Here is a 23403-nt window from a genome sequence, read left to right as displayed (position 1 = left end):
ACAGGTCGATAATGAGACGGGGAGAGATAAAAATCAGAAAATATTGTTATGAATCAGATAGACAGTGAGAGAGAGGAACAGAAAAATGCTTGGGCATGGTCATTCACCCAGTTGGGGTGGCCAAGGTTAGAATCTTCTCCTTGTAGGTGGGTGAGGAGTTTATTCACTCATGGGATGTGGGCATCAAAGGCATACCATTTGATCCATTTAGCCCTAAAATTTATATCTAACTCCTTGAAAATATGCTTTCTGGAGCAGAGAATTCCATTGGCTCAACATTGCTGGTGAAGATATTTTTCCTAATCTCAGTCCTGAATGGCCTACCCCATATCTTTTGACTGGTTCTGGACTACCTGGAAACATCATTCCTGTGTTTACCATCTAGTCCTGCTAGAATTTTATCGGTTAACTTTTGAGTAATGTTAATTGCTCATCATTGCAGCAAGCATGAAGCTATGTAATTATTGAAGGATTATTATAATTGCATGAGAAGTAAATGTCTTACATCATCATGGTGCATTACTGAAACAAAATTGAATGGGTGGGAGTCTTGCCCATGTTGTGTTGATCCCAGTGTTGTTTTTGCTTCACATGTATTTCGCTACAGGCATCCACCTGGAAACTGCCACCTTCTGCCTCTGGCTTATGACATCCTAATGTTTCTGTAACACTCCCATGAAATTGGATCTCAGTAAACCCCTGCCCCTGGGTAACCCTGTCCCCTCCCCCTGTGTCTCAGTGATCTCCTGGGTCACTCCCTCCCCTCCCCCTGTGTCTCAGTGATTTTCTGGGTCAGTCTCTCCCCCTCCCTCTGTGTTTCAGTGATCCCCTGGGTCAGTCTCTACACCGCCCCCCCACCTCGTGTCTCAGTGATCCCCAGGTCACTCTCTCCCCCTGCCCCTATGTCTCAGTGATCCCCTGGGTCACTCTCTGCCCCTGCCCCTATATCTCAGTGATCCCCTGGGTCACTCCACCCCTCCCCTGCATCTCAGTGATCTCCTGGGTCACTCTCTCCCCCGCCCCTGTGTCTCAGTGATCTCCTGGGTCACTCTCTCGCCCTGCCCCTGTGTCTCAGTGATCCCCTGGGTCACATTTCCCCCATCTCAGTTATCTTTAGGACAGTTCTTCCCTTCTCCCGGGTCTCTGTGATCCCCTAGGGACACCTCTTCTCCTGTGTCTGAGTGATCACCTGGGGAAATCACTCTCCCTACCCCTGTATCTCAGTGATGCCGCGCGCCCCCCCCCCCCCCGGCCCCCCCCCCCCCTTCCCCTCTCCTCCCCCCCCCAAAAGGGACACTTCTTCTCTCTTCTCTGAAATGATCACCTGGGTCGCTCGAACTCTCTCGTCCACCGCAACGACATTCAACCTCAAGGCGACCTCTCCCTAACGTCTAAAGACCGGTTGCCGCCGAATCACGTAACCCCACCTTCTGCGTCACCGGCACGGGCCGGCCCGATGACGTCAGATGCGGTCAGCTGACGGTTTGGCGCGAGCAGAGCGGGAGGAGCGCGAGCGGCGGCTGGAAAACGAGAGCGGCCATAACCGGCCCGGAACGTCAAGGTAAAGTGAGACGGAGAGGAGTTGTACTCTGGGGCGGAGTTGACAGTGAAGGGGAGGGACCATTGAGGGGGTTTGGGCCGAAATTGGGGGCACGAGACTGGGGGGGGGCCAGGAGTGGGGGGGGGGTTTGCTGTTTGGGGTAGGGTAAGGGGGGGGGCGGGTGTCGGGGGGGGGGGGGGCATGGTGAAGGGGTGCGGCGGAATGAAGAGGAGTCATTGAGTGGGAGTGGGAGTGGGAGTGGGAGGGCAGGGCAGGGCAGGGTCTGGGGAAAGCGGTTGCAGTCAGATGTCAGGAGTGCAAATGGGCTGGTGTCTGGGGAGGGAGCATGGTGAGATGGGTAGTCAGTCAGTCAGGAAGGGACTGCAGTCTGGGATGGGAGGAATATGGTGAGGGAAAGGGAGCAGGAGTGAGGAAGGGACTGTGGTTTGCAGAGGGGTGCATGACGTGGAGAAGCAGGAGTGAGGAAGGGGGATGCAGTCTGGTAGGGGGTCATGGTGAGGATGAGAGACAGGAGGATGGAGGTGACTGCAGACTGGGGGGGGGTAGGAATGAGGAGGGAGCTGCAGTTTGCAGATGGGGCTGCAGTCAGGGGGAGAGGCAGGAGTGAGAAGAGGGGATGCTGAGGGGTGGGGCAGGTACGAGGCAAGGGCTATTGTTTTAGGGTTATAGCAATGGTGGGGCATCAGTGAAGAGTGGGCTGCAGTCTTGGGAGATGCAGGAGTGAGGTGGGGTGGTAGACTTGGAGAGGCTGGAGGAGGAGAGGGCTGTAGTTTTGAAGAAGACTTCAGGAAGGATTGGGTGTGAGGGTGGTGCTGTGATATGACGGACTATTGTCATGGGTAGAGGGGTCTAATCCTTGGTGAATTGGATATGGCGAGGATGAGGGGCAGGAATGAGAAGGGATCTGGTGTTGGAGCCACAGTGATGGGGAGGGGCTAGGAGTGAGCAGGGGGCTGCAAATTGAGGCTTGTTACTCCTGGTGTTGTATCAAATGTTAAGTTTTTTTTTAGGGTATGCATTGCAGTCCAACTTAGCTGACTCTTGGACCAAGGTTGGGAGAAAGTACAGACCAAAGTTTTGTATTAGTCATACAGCATGGAAGCAGACCCTTCGATTCAACTCGTCCATGCCAATCAAGTTTCCCAAACTAAACAAATCTCACTTTCTTGCATTTGGCCCATATCACACTAAACCTTTCCTATTCATGTCTGCCCAAATGTCTCTTACATGTTGTAACTGTACCTGCATCTATCAATTCCTCAAAGTTCATTCTATGTACAAACCTATATAGGAATTATTTCTAAGTAATTAGACTATAGATATAGCTAAACATAGAACTATACAGCAAATGAACGGGCTGTTTGGCCCATGATGTTGTGCCAAATGTGATGCCAAATTAAACTAATCCCTTCTGCCTGCCCTTGGTCCACATCTCCATTCTTTGCATATTCATGTGCTTATCTAAAAGTCTCAAATGCCTCTATCTTATCTGCCTCCACCTCCACCCTTGGCAGCGCATTCCAGACTCCTACCACTCTGCGTTTTTAAAAAAAACCTTCCCCTCAGGTGTCCTTTGAACACTGCACCCCGTTTTAGACATTTCAACTATGTGAAAAGGATTCTGACTGTCAACCCTAACTATTCGTCTCCTAATTTTATAGGCTTCTATCAAGTCTCCCCTCAGCCTCCACCACTCCAGAGAAAGAGTTTTTCTAGCCTCTCCTTATGGTTAATACTATCTAATCCCGGCAACATCCTGGTAAACCTCTTCCGCACCCTCTCCAAAGCCACCACATCCTCCTTGTAATGTGGTAACCAACATTGAATGCAGTACTTGGCATGGCCTAACCAAAGTCTTATATAGCTGCAACATGACATCCTGATTCCTGTACTCAATTCCCAGACCAATAAAATCAAGCATGCCATACGCCTTCTCTACCACCTTATCTGCTTATGTGGCCACGTTCTGGGAGCTATGGACTTGAACCCCAAGGTTCCTCTGTACATCAATGCTGTTCAGGGTTCTGCCATTAACTCTATACTTTTCCTTAACATTTGATCTCCCAAAGTGCAGCGCCTCCCTCCATCAGCCATTTCTCTGCTGACTTATATCCTGCTGTATCCTTGACAATCTTCTACACTGTCCACACCTCCACTGATCTTTTTATTGTCTGCAAACTTACTAACTCACCCATCCACATTTTCATCTAAGTCTTTTATATATATCACTAACAGTAGAGGTCCCAGTATGGATCCTTGTGGAACACCACTAGTCATGGACCTTCAACCTGAAAAACAAACAATCTCCCACCACTACTGTCTATCTTCTATGGCCAAGCTGATTCTGAATCCATGCAGCCAAGTCACTGTGGATCCCATGCGTCTTAATCTTCTGGATGAGCCTACCATGAGGGACCTTGTTGAAAACCTTACTAAAATCCATGAAGACAACATCCACTGCTGTACCCTCATTGATCACCTTTGTCACCTCAAAAAATTCAATGAAGTTAGTAAGACATGACCTGCCCTGCACAAAGCTATGCTGACTGTCCCTAATTAGCCAATCTTTTTCCAAATGCACGTAAATCCTACCCCTAAAACTTCTCTCCAATAGCTTCCCAACCACCAATGGGAGACTCACTGTCTATAGTTTCCTGGATTATCCCTATTTCCCTTCTTGAACAGAGTAACAACATTAGCTGCTCATCAGTGCTCCAGGACCTCTCCAGTGGCTAATGAGGATACAAAGATCTTGGTCACGGCCCCAGTAATCTCCTCTCTTAAAGCCTGGGGTACATATCATTGGGCCCTAGGGACTTATCCACCTTAATGCTCTTCAAGAGACACAATACCACCTCTTTCTTGATCTCAAAATGCTGTAGCATATTGGCATGCTCCACACAAATCTCACTATCCTCCATATCTTTCTCCTGGGTGAATACTGATGCAAAATACTAATTTAGGATCTCACTCAATACTTGGCCTCCGAGCTCAAGTTCCCTAAGTAGTCCTGCCTTTTCCCTAGTTATCCTCTTGTTTTTAATGTATGAATAGAATGCCTTGGCATTCCCTTTAACCCTTGTCCTGTCCTGTCCGATTTTAGCTTCCTAAATCTTACTTATGCTGCTTTTTTTTTCATTTTGACTAAATTTGAAGCCTCCCTCATTATCCACAGGTGCCATACCTTGCCATCCTTGTCTTTCCTCCTCACTGGAACATGCTAGTCTTGAACTCTCATCAGCAGGTCTTTAAACAATTCCCACATGTCAAATGTGGACTTGCCTGATAACAGCTCCTCCCGATTAACACTCCCTACCTCCTGCCTGATCCAGTTGTAATTTTCACCCTGTCTAATCTTATCTTAATCCCCTTTAACTGTAACCTGTTTCTCTCACACCTTTCTGTGGTTTGCCTACATATCTGTTCTTCTATCTGGCTCTGACTGTTAGGAGACCTGTCATATAATCCTAGCAAAGTAATTGCCTCGTTTTTATTTCTACCATAACCCCCTCCCCCTCCCGCTCCCCCTCCCCCTCCCGCAACATCATAGTCCCATGTACTGATCCAGGCTCTAAGCTAATCTGCTTTACCTATAATATTCCTTGCATTGAAGTAAATACACTTAAGCCCATTAGTATCATCGTGTTCATGTACTGTCTCTGCCTGTACTTTTTTTTAATGATTTACTGATCCTATTATGTACCTTTTCCTCAATCCCTCCTCTGCTGACCTGCTGCTCTGGTCACCAGACCCCTGCCACTCTAGTTTAAACCTTCCTGAGCAGCACTTGTGAATCTTCCAGTGAGGATATTGGTTCCCTTTCAGTTTAGGTGCAACCTGTCCCTTTTGTACAGATCACCCCTGCCCCAGAAGAAGTCCTAGTGATTCAAACATTGTTAAACTATTAGCATATAACACTGACTAAAACTCCCATCCCCTTAAAACTCTTCCCCCTTGATTACACAACCACAACAAATACTGAAAATAAATTTTTGATGGAGGTAAATAACTGGAAAGTCAGTTCAGTGCCCATATCTTCCTAATTCCAATGCTGAGATGATCATTCTTTGGCTTCCCAGGTGTTTACTTGTCTTTCTTCTGGAATCTTCAACTAGTTTGTAAATAGTATAGTATGACTGATTCACTTGAAAAATGTCTGAGTTATCAATTGAAAGGTCACAGCTCTCAGCACCTGCTGTGGGAAAAGTAACTGGTTTTCTTCTGACTAACTGAGTTTTACTACAGAGAACAGGCAACTACTGCTGGGGAGAACAAATGCAGTCTTGAATGTCTTCCTGTCTGTGTCTCTAACTTGTTCTCCGTTTCAACCTGTTCAGTTAGCTGAGAACCAATTGGCTTAATTTGCTTCTCAGCTCTTGATTGTGTGTACATTGCAGGAACCCATAGTCACAAAAACAGTGCACAATAGGTATCAAATTTGTTGCTCTGAAATTGTGCAGCCATTCTGGTAAATGCCTTCTTATTTAAATGTTCTATTTTCTTGTCCACAGTTTTAAAGACAAATAGTTTCTCTGTAGGCTGGGCTGAAGTGGGAAGGGGAGAAGGAAGGGTGTGGGGAGAAGGGCCAAAGAATGGCAGAGGAGTCAGAGAGGAGCAGTTGGGGGTTAGTGAGTGGGGTGAGGCCAGTGAGTGAGAAGAGGGGCTGCACTTGGGAGGCTGTAGGTGATAAAATGAGCTGGGAAGAGATGGAGGAGCTGATGTGTAGATTGAGGAAAAGAGCAAGAGGAAGAAGCAGGTAGAGGAGTGAGAAGTGAGGAATGTGCAAAAGTGGATGAAGAACAAAGGAGGTAAAGTGGGTGGGGAGTCTGAAGGAGATCTGTTTTCATGCTGTATAACTCTATGGGTCAGAGAGAGGTGGAAGACGGCTGTCCAGAAGAGGGAGGAGTTACAGAGAAAGTGAATGGGAGGGACCACAGAGAGAAATATGCCTTAGTGCTTGGAGGAGCCTGAGGTTATAGAGCCGGGTAGAGGAAGATGAGGGACCATAGTTGAGTGCACCTTTCCAACAACAGCTTGGGTCTTTTTGTTGTGGGTAAGAGATGGGAGATGCCTTAGTGACAGGCAAGGCTCTCTGAGTGGAGAACCTCAGGGCTGGTGCATCAGTGAAGTAAATGGATCTCTGTGTGAAGGCACTACAGGGAGGGAATGATCTGCATGAGAATCTGGGCCAACCTGGTTGAGTTAGGATAGGGGGCTACATTGATGCGTGGGGCTTCAATGATAGGGAGGCCCAATTGGTGATGAGGTCAAAGGCTGTTGTGTCTGTGTGAGGAGGAGGAGAAGCCATTGAGAGGGTCTTCATGAGTGACACAAGGGTTAGGCTCAGAGGAAGGGTGAAGATTCTCAGTGAGGAAATGAACCTTGGTGACATTTTGGGTCAAAGAGAGGCAGGACCAGAGAGAAAAGAGGGACTTCAAAAGGAAGTGCCTTAGTCATAGGAGGGGATTGAAGAAAATGCTCTGAGTAAGTCGTGCAGTGAGGATGGGAAGTGTATAGGCTGAGTAGCAAGGTTGCTGAGTGTTACAAAGTCACGGTGAGTGTACGTATCTTTCTGAGTGATATGGGGTTAATGATGAATCATAGTGTGAGTGTTCAAAGCCTAAAGAGGGAGAATGGGGTGGTGAGAAAGGGTTATGTGAAGTCTTTCCACAGTCTAAAGGAAGGTTTTGTAGGGAGGTTGATAAAATCCTCGGGAAGGAGCCAGGAATCAATACATCATTTTGGAAATAGGTTATGAATAAAGAGAGAGGGGCCATGGAGAAAATTAGTCACAAATAAGAGCATGATTTTCAACAAGAGATCAAGAGGAGTTGGGTAATCAATTCGGAGGGAGAGCCCTCTGACTTGTTTAATGGATTGATATAGCAACGTATGATCAGGATCCTGAGGAAATAGCTATAAAGTTATTATTTGCTCATTGACTGAGAGCTTGACAAGGTGAAGAGCTGAGTTACAATGGACAGGTCATGGGCAAAGCTGTGAGGAAAAGGGTAGGTCATAGACTGAGAGAAGTGATGGGGGATGTACGTCACAGAGGAGTGACAGAGGATATGAGTCACAGACTGAGAGAGGGGTGACTGGGGAGACGTGTCACAAACTGAGAGATAGGAGGCTGTGCCATCAATGAGGGAGGTGGAGATTATGGATTTGGAGTAACAGACAGATAAATGCCTCGTGTGGAAGAGAACCAGAAAGTCTACAGGTGGGTTTCACGAATTTGTAGATATTCAAAAGTAACATGGAACTTGCTGCCAAAAGCAAGTGAATAGTGTCAGTTCATTTCAGGAAGCCAGGCACTACAAGAGGGAGAAAGGTACAGAAAGATATGTTGATGGGGTAAGGTGAAGAAGTGTGAGGGGAGACTTGAGCATATTAATTGACATGTGGTTTGAATATTTGTGTGTTGAAATTATTTTGTATATATCTGTCCCCTTTGAGAAAGCAACAGTTTGAGAAAATCAGCGTTATCATGAGGTTTCTAATGATGATGGATTGTAATTTTTATAAATTGTCTGCTTGAAATATGAAAGGCATCAGATAATATTAGATATTTTCTAATCATCCTATTCAGAAATATTGATGCGCACTCTGGAGCAGGTGGGACCTGAACCTGGGCTTCCTGTCTCAGAGGTAGGGGCACTTTCACTGCACTATGAGCCCTTTACCAAGCAGTTTTATTTTGTCCTTACAAGCTTAGATTGTGTCCTCAATGAATATTTTTATGTGCAGTTTATAACTGGTGATACTAGCCTGGTTTTCTCTTTTTTTGGTGCAGAATGCCAGCTTTGGACAAGCTCAAATGGAAACTGGGTATTTGCATCCATCAACTCAGCTGACAAGTTCAAGCTGCAGGTGTAGTTCTGGATGGAAAAATTAAATCTGAAACAATTAAAATGAGCATCAAACCTGGAGGACAAAAATCTGAAAGACTTTGATAAGCTTCAGAAAGCATTTTAAATCTATTATCAGACTTTCAATGGTGTATAGAGCAGGGCGGTTATTTAGAAGAGAGGCCAAAAAAACATAATGTGAAACCTAGAAATGTGACAGGCCAGTTCAGCACTTGCTTCCCTTGCTGATAAAGTAGATAGAGCTGCTGCTGCTTTAGATACAGATAAGCAAGATGGCTTTCCTTTTGGCTTCACCATACCTTCCCTGTGTTCTAGTTTGGTAGATTTTGCATCAATTGATGCGTGATTAGCACAGGTGGTAGCTTCTCTTGGCAGACAAAACTTGGTAGGCGAACACTGTTGTGGTTGTAGACATGCTTCTGAGCTGGTGGGTTTGGTTGCAAACATTTCATTACGCTACTAGGTAACATCGTCAGTGCACGTCCAGTAAAGTGTCGGTGTTCTGTCCCGCTTGTTATTTGAATGCCTCAGTTTGTTGGGGTGTTTGGTACCACTTCCAGTTCTGTTTCTCAGTGGTTTGTACACAAGGTCTGATTCAATGCGTTTGATGGAGTTCCAGTTAGAATACCAGGCCTCCAGGAATTCCCTGGTGTGCCTCTGTTTGGTTTGTGTGATTATGGATGTGTTGTCCCAGTCGAATTCACGTCCCTCGTCAGTATGTTGTGAGACAAGTGAGAATTGGTCGTGCCACTTGGCTAGTTGGTGTTTGTGTATCCGTATTGTCAGTTTTCTTCGGGTTTAGCCTATGTAGTGTTTCTCTCAGTTCTTGCTTGGTATTTTGTATAGTACACTGATTTTGCTGGTTTTGGGTATGGGATCCTTTAGGTTCTTCAATCGCTGTTGTAGGGTGATTGTTGGTTTGTGAGCTACCCTGATACCTAGGGGTCCAAGTAGTCTTGCGGTCATTACTGAAATGTCCTTGATGTACGGTAGGGTGATTAGTGAGTCTAGTCGTGTTGTGTCTTCCTTGTGGTCTGTCTTGGAGGTGACATGGATTATGCTTTTCGGGTTTCCGTTCCTTTTGAAGAGTCCATATAGGTGCTCCTGTTCTGCTTTGCATAGTTCCGGGTTGCTGCAATGTGTTGTGGCTCTTTTAAATAGTGTTCTGATGCAGCTGCATTTGTGGGCTTTGGGATAGTTGCTAGTGTAATTGAGTATCTGGTTTGTATGTGTGGTCTTTCTATATACGCTAGTCTGGAGTACTCGTTTTTGTGTTCTGCCATTATGTCCCCGAAGGATAGTCGGTTGTTGTTCTCTTCTTTTGTGAATTTTATTCTGGTGAGGATGTTGTTTAAGTGTCATTGGTTTCCATCTAGTTTTATGTGTTAGATAATCATGAAGGTGTCATCTACATATCAGACCCAAAATTTGGCTTGTATAGTGGGGAGCGCTGTCCGTTCTAACCTTTGCATTACTGCTTCTGCCATCAGTCCTGATATTGGGGATCCCATTGGTGTTCCGTTGATTTGTTTGTATATGTTGTCATTGAAGATGAAATGGGTTGTGAGGCACAGATCTAGTAGTTTCATGGTGGTCTCCTTATTGATGTTGGTGTCCTAGGATGCCTGCCTGCTTGATTCGTCCAGTCGTGTGGCAATTGTCTCTTTGGCTAGGTTTGATGTTTATGGGCATAAATGGCGCTGTTACATTGAAGGATATCATCATCTCGTCGTCTAAGTTGTCAACTAAGTATTTCAATTTCTGTTGTAGTTCTTGGGCAAGTCTATATGTTGGTGTGCCTGGTAGTGAGATGTGGATCTGAGGGGGACCACCTCCCCCGTTTGTGTACCTTTGGGAGTCCGTAGAAGCAGGGTGTGTTGGATCCCTCTGGCTTCATTTTTTGGTAGTCTGTCTTGCTGATGTCTACTGAGTTGTGTAATTTCTTCAGGGACGTTGTAATCCAGTTCCCTAACTAGTGTCAGGTCTATTGTCATCTGTTGGTAGGTGTCAGTATCCGCTAGTAGTGTGTTAGCTTTCTCAATATGTTGGGCTCTATTGAGGATTACTGTCATGCGTTCTTTGTCTGCTGGTAAGATTACAATGTTCCTGTCTTTCTTGAGTCTTTCCAGGGCTTTCCTCTCCTGTGTTGAATGTGTTCCACTTACCTTTTTTGCTCAGTGTTGCTTTTATTTTGACTATTGTCTGTCTGATAGTCTGTTGTACTTTTTCCGTGAGTCATTTCTCTTTAGTGTTGATTTGAGTGCAGCAAGGAAGTCAGTTTTTTTTGACATTTCTGTAGTTATAATTCAGTCTGCGTACTAAGATGGTCTTCTCTGTCTGTAAGTGGTCGGTCTGAGATGTTTTTAATCCATGAATCTGTGTTGTCCGTGTCATTGATGTGGGTGATTTTGGACAGTTTCTCTTGTAGGGCTATTCTTTTCTTTATTCTGGTCTTTAGTTGTATGCTGATGGCTTGTTCCGATGTGGATATCCGTTCCTACTCAGTTGCGTTGGAGTACAGAGTCTTTTGGCGTGCAGTTTCCCGCTTGTATTTGTGAAGGCTGTTGTGGGTGTCGTTGACCATAACTCTTACCATTCTGTGGCTGTTCTGTTGAGCTGTCCTCCTTGCCAGTGGATTGTTGATAGGTGGTTTATGTTTTAAGCTTTGTGGTGGTACCTGCTTTCTGAGGCATTTTCTTGCAGGAAGTATAGTTGATCGTGGGTCACGCTCAGCCGAATGGCATTTGTTTCCCATCTGCGGGCCAGTTTGAGGGTATTGCATCCATAGGTCTTTAAAGTTTTAGAAGATTTGTAGCTCGGGTTGTGGATGAGATTGTAGACATGCTTGCTGAGCTGGTGGGTTTGGTTGCAAATGTCTTGTCACCCTGTTAGGTAACATCGTCAGTGTTACAATGCTGCATTAGCTACATTTGTGAATGACGGACTCACTAACACTCAATATAAACGGAGTTTGCATCTCTACTGATTTGCATCTGGGAAGCCAACTGTCATTGTCATCTAAGTGTACCATGGCCCATAGAAATAGTCATTACAGCTACTTAGACAGGTTCCCATTGAGTTGCCAGTAGTAATCTTGATGTAGGTAGGAAGGAGTAAATTGAGTAAACCAATCAAAAATGGTTGTACGGTAGCTACTGTTAGTCTTGTACAAATAACGGCCGAACAACCACCCATTATTCCTTTTCCTTACGATGTTATGGTCTAAAACCATTTGGTGCTCCTCGGGATGCTTAACATTTTCTGGGAGAAGTCAGTTTCATGTGAACTCAAGAAATCCCAAGGTCCCTCCCCTTTCCTTCCCATTCAACATGAATGTGAACTGAATATTTCCCACTTGAGACAGGCAGTGCTTCCATTCTTGATTACTGTCACTGCAGAATGAGCTTAGACACAATCTTGTTCTGTGGAGTTCAGACTTCCATTGATTTTTTTTTCCCTTTTCAGCTGCTGCAGTCAGGTGAGATGACTGTTGCTAATGCAGCAGTTTTGGGAGAAGCTTGAATATCATGCAGCTAGCTTTCTAGAATTGCAGTAAATTACATCCTTTGGGATGACCTGTGGTTGTGCAAGATGCTTTATGAATAGTTCTGTCTGTCTATTAACAGTAATGATTAAAATGAGCTGTTTTTCTCCTATCTCAAAGGTAGTTTCTTATAAGCCCAGAGTGCTTTGAAATCCAGAATTACTTCACAGCCTGGATACCTCAAACAGCTGTCTTGTTTTCTTGATTTACAATGCTTCTGTTTGCTTCGTTCATCTATTTTTGGATCAGCATTTTAATTTTAATCAATGTAATCAATTGATGCACTGCCAACCACAGCTGGTCTTAATATCAATACCAGTGAAATCTACTCCTAAATGTAGCGCATTGTATTGGCTGGAAAATCAACTAGTTATAGGACTGTACCAGTTAATAACTCTATCAAGGAGAAAAGGACTTTAAAAGACTAAATGGAGAGAATGGCAAAGACTTTTTAATCACCAGACCCAGATGGTAGGTTACGGAAGTTACATAGACAAAACTCAGTAAGGTGATCAAGGGTTCTGGGGAAACAGCAGATAAGTGGGCGTGGGTATAATCAAATCAGCCATGATCTCATTGATTTGCAGGGCAGACCTGATCAGCCAAATGGCCTACTTGTGCTCCTACATATTGTTGTTTGCTGAATTTTTAGTTTATTAGGCCAGACCTAGATAGGATAAAGTTGATTTGTAGTCTGCTGGCATTGCAATTTAGCATATGGTCAGTAATGGAGTATGACATGACTTGGAGGATGAAAAAAGTAAGACAGATAGCTGAGAGATGAAGACGTTTTTTCATTAACCTGTCTGCCCATACTCTGACACATATTCAAGGCAGATAGGACTTGGAATTGAACTGGAACCTTCAGGCCTATAGACCTAACACTGATTTATGAATTTTTGGCATAATGCTGTTGCACTTCATGCATCTCAAACGCTCAGTATCTGTACCTTTTTAAGCAATATTTTTTCTCAACTTTTGCTCTCACCTTTGTAGATTTCTGTATGTGAAACTGTTCGCTGTACTTTAAAATTATTATTTAGTTTATATTGTCTCCTTATTCAAAATGCATCATTCCACAGTTTTCTGCATCACCTTTCTTCCGACATGTTTTGTGCATTTCAACAATCTTTCTAAGCCCTCTTGAATTCTTTTTTAAAATATTAACTTGTGTTATGCTGTTGGCTGGGTCGACATTTATTTCCCATTCCTAATCACTCTGATGAAGGTGGTGGTGAGCTGCCCTTTGGAACTGCTATAGTCCATGTGCTGTTGTTACACCCATTGTGCTGGTAGGCAGGACAGCCAGGATATTGACCCAGTAATGGTAAGGGACAGTAGTATAGTTCTGGATCAGGATTCATTTGATTTTTGAGGGGAATTTGCAGATAGTGGTGGTCCTGTGCATCGGCCGCCCTTGTCTTTCTAAGTAGTGGAGGTTTCAGTTTTGGAAAATGCTTTCTAAGAAGCCTTGGTGAATTATTGCGTGCATCTTGTAGATGGTATACACTGCTGCTGCTGTGCATCAGTATTGCCGTGAGTGAAGTTCAAGGTGTTAGCCTGCTTGACTGACACCCCATCTGTTTTGTCCTGGATTTTTTTGATCTTGTCGATTGTTCTTGGAGCTGCACTCTTCCAGGCAAATAGAGAGCTTTCCAACACAGTTCTGACTTGTTTGTTGCAGATAGGCTTTGAGTCAGAAGGTGAGTTATTGCAGAATTCCTGGCCTCAGACGAGCTGTTACAGCCACAGTATTTATACACTGGTTCAGGTCAGCTTTTGGTCAGTTGTAACCGCTGCAATATAGATACTAGAGGATTCAGTGATGGTATAACAGATGAATGTCAAGGGATGATGGTTAGTCTCTCTCTTGTTGGAGAGACTAATTTGATATCTGAGGAATTGCTGATAGTGCTGAGTATTGAGCAATCATAATGAGCATTCACACCTCCGTTCTTATGATAGAAGGAAGGGTATTGATGCAGCAAATGAAGATGTGTGGGCCTAGGACACTATCTTGAGGAATTCCTGCGGTGATATCCTGTAGGTGCGATGATTGACACCTAGTTGACACCTAGCAACCACAACCATTTTCCTCTGTGCTTGGTATAACTCAGTGGAGAGTTTCCCTCTGATTCCCATTGATTCCAGTTTTGTTAAGGCTTCTTGATGCCACATGTGTATGCTGATCCACGAGGTTACAGATTGTGGTTAAAAACAATTCTGCTTCTGATAGCTACACTGCCTCATGAATGACCAGTTTTAAGTTGCTAGTTATGTTTGAAACCTATCCCACACAGCATGGTGATCATACTAAGCACCACAATAGAGGATATCCTAGTGTGCTATTATCCTCTTAATTACATTTCCAAGTTTTGAGCCATGAAACCCAGGTAATTATGGTATATCAAAAACAGTAGTGGTCCCAGCATCGACACTGTTGGGTAGCCCTGCTCAATCTCCGTTCTGAAAAACAGCCCTTCACCACAATCTTAAGACTTCAAATTGGTATTGAGTTTATAATTGGACACATTATGGGATTCATTTTAATGTTGATATTATCAGTTTCCTGCTGTAGTGTAAATACAATGATTTATGTGGTCAAATCCCACTCCACAGATGTGAGCACGAGAAACTCAGCACAGACTTCTCAAAGCACTTTGTGTTTTCCTCTGAAGTGTTCTCTGCTTTACTGCAAGAATCACAGCAGCCAATCTGTGTGTTTCATATTCCCAAAAAATAACTGTGAAATAAATGAATGAATCATCTGTTTTGTTGACATTAGCAAATATCTATACTGCAACTACTGCTCCGAGGGGAATTCTCAAACTTTTCTCTATATAGTGATACAAGATACAAAACAGAAATTCCTGGAAAGAACTGGCAGGTCTGGCAGCATCTGTGGAGCAAAAGCAGAGTTAGTGCTGTTCTGAAGAAGGGTCACTGGACCCAAAACATAAACTCTGCTTTCTCACTACAAATGGTGCCAGACCTGCTGAGTTGTTCCAGCAATTTTTGTTTTGCTTTTTGACTTCTAGCATCTGTAGTTCTTTCAGTATTTTTGTTTAGTGATATTAGATCCTTTGTATCCATTGAGAGATGCTTTGTTTAAAGAATCATTTGAAAAATGGCATTTCTGACTGAACTTTAGTACTTTATTCAAGTGTCAGATTAGGTTATTTACAACATTCTGACTTAGCTGGAGGGTTAACATGAGCCAAGGCTGAAAGCATTCATGGTATTTTGTTGTCTCATGTTTAAACATTAAGTTCAATTTCACAATTTGACATGGTGGAATTTGAACTTGTTATTGATCTTTGTGTTGCTGGCCTAGTACCCCAGGCCTGCAATGTCGATTGGAGAAGATACAAGGCTTGTGAGCATCTGTGGTAGGTGAGTTTGGTATGTTGTGAATTCGTTGACTTGTTAGGCTTGCTAAAGTGAATGTTTGCAATGCCTGAAGGTGATCCCATTGGTTTGGCAGAAAGTTTTTTTTTAAATTCATTCATGGGACAAAGGCATCACTGGCTAGGCCAGCATTTACAGCCCATCCTAATTGTCCAGAAGACAGTTGAGAGTCAACGACATTGGTGTGGTTCTGGAGTCTTTGTAGGCCAGACCAAGTAAGGATGGCAGTAGTGAACCAGGTGGTTTTTTCCTGATAATCAACAATGGATTCATGGTCATCATTAGACTCTGAACTCCAGATTTTTATTGAATTCGAATTCCACCATCTGCTGTGGTGAGATTTGAACACAGGTCCCCAGAACATTCCCTGGGCCTCTAGATTAACAGTCCAGCGATAATACCACCAGGCCTTTGCCTCCCCTTGTCTGCTGTCTGTTCTTTGCACCACAACTAGATCAAGCAAAGAGAAAGGCATTAACAACCAAGGAGTGCAAAATACTTATACCCAATAAGAGCCATTTTACAAAACAGACTTCTGAAACCTATTAAGATTTGTGTAGCCTGTTATCTTGAATAGTATTGTTGAGCCTTAGTTCCACAGAAACTTAATATTGATATTGAGTCAAGACTAGGTGCTGCACTGACAGCTATGAGATACTTTCACGTTGTTCGCTTAAGTGCTCTGAGCCGTTTCCCTCAATGATGTTGGAAAGTGCCTTTGGATGAGATATTAAACTGAATCTCATTCTGTACCTGCTAGGGTGCATATAAAATAGTCCATGGCACTTTCAAAGAAGAGTGGGGAGTTCTCCCTTGTGCCAATACTTATCTTGATTAAATTACAAAAACAGATTATCTGATCATATAACTTTGCAGTTTTAGGGGTGTGCAGTACACAAATTAACTGCTGCTTTTCCTACATTACAACACTTAATGAGTACTTCTTTAAATAGTTTTTTCACATTCAATTTGGTCATGGGGAAAGTAGTGGGATGTTAATCACACCTTGGGGTGAGTTTTGACAGACCCAATTTTGGCTGTTCCAAGCACCTTCACCTGTAGTACGAGAGCCACGAATTGGAGTAGACATAAATGCTCTTTAAAGGTGGGTTAGTTCTATTTAAATTTGTAACCTGAAGGTCTTAAAAATCCCCCACTCTTTAAACATGAGGGGAAAAAAGGCTTAGTGTTAATGAGTGTTTAAAATGTCTGCTGGACTACGTTAAGTGACAGGCTGTCTGGTGCAATTGAGGAAAAATACGTTAATGTCTGTTTTAGCCGTTTCAGTAGAGTTTCCGTGTTAATTTCACGAGCCTTTATTATGTCATTATAGATGTTTGCTTAAATTTGAAAAAAACACTTTTTTCAGCTGGGGTTTGAGTCCACAGTTTGGTCGACAATTTAGAGGTTGTTAAAGGATTATCTTTTTGCAGGGTCTGAATCAAAGTTTATTTTTCTAAGGAATTGAACACTTGAGTTGTAAAGTTTTGAATAAATTACATGAATGGGAATTTTTTTAACACAAATAAGGACTGGATTAGATTTTCAGAAGTTTATTCTCTATTTCCACAGGGCTTTTGAACTACCCATCTTGCTAGGGAAAATGCAGTCCTTAGTCTTTCACCTAGGGCTCTGACAAATACATGTAACACCACCACCAGAATGCATTTGTAAAAGTTCAAATGAAATGGACAGGAAAGACCAACAGACGCACCAGGCCATGGTACAACTGGATATCTTGTTCCTCAATCCCCCTTACCCACCAGCAGCTGTGACATCTGGCAAAGTCAAAAACCCTCAGTTAGTTTGAGGGAAAGGATCTTTAAAATTTCATTCTGATTCTTAAGCAATCAAACTTAGATTGAAGAGATCATGGTGACCGTGAAGTGAATTTCACAATACTTATTGTTTGTACATTGTGATTTTAGTCACAGCACTTGCTCATTCTTCTCCCTTCAAATCCATATCTGTTATATGAGTTGGTCCAAAGGTTGAATACTGTCAGCAAAAAAAAAACTGTTTACTTAACCTATATGCGTGTATCTTGCTTCTTTCTAGTCTAATTCATATACACACAGTTTAATCCCTTTGTTAAAGACCGGCAACATCCATGCTTTTCTCAGGCAAAACACACCCAACTCTGATTGTAATAATTTAAGATTTACAGGCTAGATATCAATCTAACAGCTTTTCCTTGTGAAGGCTTCTAAAATCACCCTCATGAGGGAATTAAAAGCAGTATTACAGATGAGGCTTTGCAAGGTTTGTACAAGAACAATGTGGTGCTTTATGTATTGGGTCATCCTACCATTCAAATATACTTGTTGCTTTTCTATTGATTTGTCTTTTAAATAGAATCCCAATAGTGTGGAAACAGGCCATTCAGCCCAACAAGTCCGCACTGATTCTCCAAAGAGCATCCCACCCAGACTCACCCTCCCCACCCTATTCCTGTAACCCTGCATTTCCTATGGCTAATCCACTTAACCTACACATCCCTGGACACTATGGGCAATTTAGCATGGCCAATCCACCTAGCTCGCAAAACATTGGTTTGTGGGAGGAAACCAGAGCACCTGGAGGAAAGCCACGCAAACGTGAGAATGTGCAAATTCCACACAGGTGGTTGCCCAAGGGTGGAATTGAACCTGGGTCCCTGGTGCTGTCAAGCAGTAGTGGTAACCACTGAGCCACCGTGTTGTCCTTGAGAAGATTAAGAGATTAATATCAGTTTTGCATTTGAGTACTTCCCTACGCAACAATTTTGAGTTTGGAATCCCTACTGCAGAATGCACATTTGGCATTAGCCCGATTCACAAGCATAAACAGTATTTACTCCTTCAGATGTCAGCTTTCTCCCAGTCATATCTGTTTGCATTCATCCATAGTCATGATATGTGCACAAACGTTTCCATCATCGTTGAATTATTGAGACCCCAATCCAGGTCACTAGTAAATGTGGTCAAGACCAATGATTCGGAGATAAAATGCTGCAGTTCCTGATGCAGAAATACAACCATTAACAACAACTTTGAATTTACGAGCATGCAATCAATTTCTTGTTCAATACCAGATCTACTTGCCGCAGGACCCACGTTTCATAAAAGACAGTTGCTGCATGCTTCATATATGGAAGAAAGAACTGAATGATAGAAAATAAATTGTTTTAGGAAGGTGTAAAGACCATGTTTTAGAAACCAAGGATTGCTGGAGGATTACTGCAGTTTTTAAAAACAAGTAACCCGAAATGCATAGTAAGTGCTGTTTATACAGTTGCTGGTTCAAGTAGATTTTTTGCAGATGAGCTGCAGCCAAAGGTTGTGAAGATTCAGCCTGCAACAGGTAGCTGATTGGTTGGTGGGCTAGTGATGAGTTGCTGATAACAAAGGTCTTCTGCCTGCCAACATTGTGGTTGTTTCCAAGATAGCTGAACAGCTTGGTAATGTGATCAAGATGGTGTGAAGTCATCAGATTTCCACAGGCTGAGAAGCTGTCTCTGTTCCCTACGGTACAAATTACTTCTAAGCCTGAAGAAAACCAGTTATTCTTCCTTCAGAAGTTGCTGTAAACTGTGACTTAATAAGTCAGAGACCAGTCACCCTATGCCTCCCGCAAACGATTGAAAGCATCCAGAGAAGGAAGATCAAGAAGCAGCATTCTGATCAGTGTTAAGGCCATTACTTTTCATGCTTTTTAAAACTGCAGACTGAAATGAGAAAGAACTGTTTTGAAAACCAGGGATTTACAAGGATACCTGCATGTTCTGAAAGTAAATAACTTGTGAACCCTGTTTGTGTAAGTGTGGGTTCCAGCAACATGCAAACAGATCAGTTACCAATGAGAATGGTTCTCTTGGCAGCAACTTGTCAGGTGGCTGAACAGGTTGGACTGTGAACAGGATAAAGAGAAGCTAGTCAAACTAGAAGAGAAGCTAACAGGTCTGCAACAGCTAGCGAAAACATGTAGTTCTCTGCTTAAACCTGAAGAAACTGGCTTATCTTTCCTTCAGATGGTACAAGTTGTGACTTTGAATTGGATAAATCTGAGCCCCCTTAAGTGAACCTTTTGCTTCTTGTCTCTTGCAAAACAGTGGAAAGATTTGGAGGATGAATCTTCATATCAGCAAAAACCAACCACCAGATTTTGTGAACAAAGACTATGGAACTGTTTTTCTACAATTTTCCCTTTGCTCATTTTTTTTCCCCTCTATGTATGTATGTACCTGTGTGTCTAGAAATTTACGAGAGATCTAATGTTTTACATTGTAGAATCTACTTAATTGTTTAGCGATAGTTAGAACCAAATTATCTGTAATGAAGTGTTTCTTATTAAGTAAGTGAAGTGTTTCTTTTATCTGTTTGGGTCTGAAAATCTAGTAGTTTGGGAATTGTGTATTTCATTTAAAAGCTTTAACTTTTGTGATGACTCCAGGTATCGTGATGTTTGATTTCCAGTAAGCTACCCAATGAGTTATCAGCACAGGAATCATCTTGGCAAGTCCTGTGTACAGAGACTACTGAACTGCTTTCCCATTTTTTTTTATTTCCCTCTGCCTATTACCCTGATGATTTTTTTCTATCGATGTGTCTTTGTCGAGTTATTTATAAGGGGGTTAGAGTTTTAATGATTACAGTTACGTGACAATTGGTCATTGTTGTCTGCCTATATCCAGTGTCTATTTAGTTGTTACAAACAGCAGTGCTTAAATACAGAAACCTGGACTGTGCTTTGTCAATCTGAATCTAAAAGACAGGTAAATTGGGAAATTGAATACTTTAAAAAATCTTTTGACTTTTTGTGACAACTACTACTCCCTCCAATTTTTTTTGGTGCAGGGACTTCAGATGTATGCGTGGCAGTGACTTTTGAAAGTGAAAGTCAATGTGTTGACACTTTGTTCACACCATTTGGTATGTGTAGAACCTCTGAGCAGCTGTGGAGATTAGCGGGAACGCTGGTGATGACCCCAGGAATAGTGGGACTTGATTTCCGGCATGCTACCCCAGTCAGGCATGACAGAAGGGAATTCAGTTTTGATCTAAAATGAGGAAGCCTGGAAATGGTTGTGACAAATCATCTAAGCCGTAAAGCCGGAGGGGCTAGGTTTGCACAAGGCTGGAGAGGAACTTATAAATTAGTGCAGCTTTTTGCTTTTAAGTGTAGAAAGTGAGCTGAAATTTGCAGGGCGGGAGGTGAGACTTGGTAGAATAGTTCAGTTGAATGTCAAGTTACTGAAGGTACGGTTAATAATTTAAAATTGGAGGAGAGGTGGGGTTTCAAGTTGGTAATATTACAGAAGGGAGACTTGGTTTACCTGACCTGTAGGAAATCAGGATTTGAATCTAAGTTCTTGAGTTGAGCACAATGCTGAGTTTGTGTACCATCTGGCTCAGTCCAACTTCGATGAAGGAGTTGGGAACTAGGATGACCGTGTTTTGTGGGATTGGAATGGATGGCTTCGGTTTTCCTACGTTATGGCTTATCTGCAACTCTAATCAGCCTGAGAAGGTGCATGTGTTTATGAAGTTGGAAGTGGTCGTGAGAAGTGTTAGAAATGACTAGTGACAACGCATTCCTGAACAATGTTTTCCATGAACGAGTTTGTTGAGGAAATGAACGACTGTCAAATGAGGTTCCCACAAGTGGACAGCCAGTTTCCTTTATGTAGGGTGAGATATAAGTAGTTTCCCCTCTTCAGAAATTTAATTTCTTTCCCTTTTTTCCTCTAATTTGTGTTTTAACATTTTTTTTTAAAAACAGTGGTCCTGTTTGTGGCCTTTTAGTAAGTTGTTCATATCCAGCTGATTTTTTTTTTCCACTTTGTACCCTTCACCTACAGCAACTAAAACAAATACCTTTTTGTTCATTGACACAGGCTCCAGGAACAGGTAATTAATACACTACAGCAGGCCACTTATAATTTATGAAAGGAATCTGCATGAAGTTATAAGAATGACACAAAATTCCTAAATAAACTATGGTGCTAACCACTTCTGTTCCCTTTTGCTGCAAATGAGTTGCTGATTAGTTAGAAGCTAAACTGTGTTTTTGGAAATGAAAATAGAAAATCCACTCCAAAAGGTTCAAATGAAAACTAAACTGCCCTTGGCGTGTAGTTGGCTGTAACTGTGGAATGCACCATTTTCATGCTTGCAAGACAACTAGTATTTCTTGTTCTTTCCAATCACCCCACTACCCCCCACAAATTCCTGAAGTTGACATTTGATTAAGAATGCCTGATTTCACAACGAGACAAAGTTTGGGTGGAATTAGTAAATATTTAAATAAAACAAACCAAGTCAGTGGTGGTGCTTACTGCATAATTATAATTGCAGTTTCTGGAATCATTATTCCTGTCAATGATTTCTGCCACCCTTCAGGAGAAATGGACATTTGAAGAACTAATTATAATTTAGAGTCTAGGTTCAGTTCATTCAGCCCATCTGGTCCATGCTGGAATTTGTGCTGTGGAAGAACCTCCTCTCACACTACTCATTTCACTATATCAACATTTTTCCTATTCCTTTCTCCCTCAATTTTTTCTTTGTAATTAACCCAATGAGACATACTATGATATATTTCTAGAGCAGGTGGGACTTGAATCCAGGCCTTTTGGCCCAAAGGAAGGGTCATTATCACTGCAGGACAAGTACTGTCTCAGAGTTGGTAAATTGCTCACTCTGGCGGCAGCAGGCTTTAAACAGTTTCTCCATTGATACTAAAACCTGAATCCCAGAATCTTGGACCATTCAGCCTCATGCTTATTACATTTTCTAACAACCTGTTCAGAGATGATATGACACACCTCTGGAGCAGATGGCTTTTGAACCAGGGCTTCTGGCTTAGAGGTAGGGATACTACTACTGCACCACAAGAGCCCTCGTGCTTGTAGTTCCACTTCAGATGCGTCTATGTGACTACAATTGAAACAGCAATGCTTAAATTAAGTGAATTCAATGTGGATAGCAGCTGTTCTCTGCACATGTCTTAAGAGGATAGCATGTCACTTAGTATTTCTGTTCCAGGTTTCTTTTCAGTAGTTCCTCCTGCATAATACTCCTGTTTCAGAAATCAGTGAGGACAATGTAGATCTTTGTCTGTGTACCTGGTGGCATTCAGCAGTTGAACTCTGAATCAGTCACTTGGATCAATATACTGGCGGACAACTGACAACTGTGAAATGATATTCCTTGATGAAAAGAGAACAGGCTATTGGGTCAAAAGGCATAGGGTGAGCCATTGTCACATTGTTGTGTTGATAATCTGCCCATGTTAGAAAATTACATCTGTAATTGGATGTAATTGTGGATTTGAATCCTTTGCCTACTGATTGGTGATGTGTATCGTTGAAGCCATTTGCTCATCAAATTCAATTTTTATTTGTTCACCCATAGTATATTGTAGCAGAGAGGGTTTTCAGTATTTTTTGTTTGCTGTAGGAGGGCAGGTAGTTTTGAAGTAAGTTCTATGATGGTAAGGTCATATAATGCTAAAATGTAAGGTCAAGGAAACATATCCAGCTTTTAGTGACTCTAATAAATTTATAATTTTTTTTCGTTGATGATCGCCATACTACACACTGGATTATATGATCTACAAGAGAGACAGCAACAACTCACCCAAAGTTCCTTCAATAGAACCTTCCAAAACTGCAGCCTGTACTAGAAGGACAAACAGATGCACGAGAACATCACCTGCATTTCCCTCCATATCACACACACCATCCTGACTTGGAACTATGTTGCAATTCCTTCGCTTTCATTGGGTTTAAAATCCTGGAACTCCCTTCTAACAGCGCTGTGAGTGTATCTACATCGAATGGACTGCAGCAGTTCAAGATGGCTACATGCTATCACTTAGAAGGAAATTCGAAATGGGCAAAAACACTGGCCTTGACAGCAATGCCCACATCCCAAACACTAGTAAATCAAACTTAGAAGGATTTTCAGCCACTGATACCATTTTCAGTTCTGAGTGGACCTTTCCCTGAAGGATTTATTGCAGGCAGCTCAGATGTG

The 23403-nt window shown here is 42.6% G+C and overlaps 1 protein-coding gene and 1 long non-coding RNA gene across 5 annotated transcripts in view; one reads left to right on the top strand and one right to left on the bottom strand.

Annotated features, from left to right (window-relative positions):
- Nucleotides 1-1435, bottom strand: part of LOC125487147 — an 84947-nt gene extending 83512 nt beyond the window's left edge. For both annotated transcript variants that reach the window (XR_007265669.1, XR_007265668.1), the window contains exon 1: nucleotides 1325-1435. This is a non-coding gene — a long non-coding RNA (uncharacterized LOC125487147). The remainder of the gene's footprint in view (nucleotides 1-1324) is intronic.
- The window catches only part of LOC109938367 (carnitine O-palmitoyltransferase 1, liver isoform), a 96435-nt gene continuing 74423 nt past the window's right edge, over nucleotides 1392-23403 (top strand). Inside the window, exons 1-2 of one of the 3 annotated variants that reach the window (XM_048617412.1) lie at nucleotides 1392-1561; nucleotides 8358-8434. The gene's annotated coding sequence lies outside the window, so the exon portion shown is untranslated. Of the gene's footprint in view, nucleotides 1562-7709; nucleotides 7785-8153; nucleotides 8213-8357; nucleotides 8435-23403 lie in introns of those variants that run through there. The other 2 variants (XM_048617414.1, XM_048617417.1) reach the window with 2 other exon arrangements.

This window comes from Rhincodon typus, chromosome 37 (assembly GCF_021869965.1).
Source record: "Rhincodon typus isolate 14 chromosome 37, sRhiTyp1.1, whole genome shotgun sequence".
Lineage (NCBI taxonomy): Eukaryota > Metazoa > Chordata > Chondrichthyes > Orectolobiformes > Rhincodontidae > Rhincodon > Rhincodon typus.
Note: the sequence above shows the minus strand (reverse complement) of the source record. Positions and strands in the feature narration are given on the sequence as shown.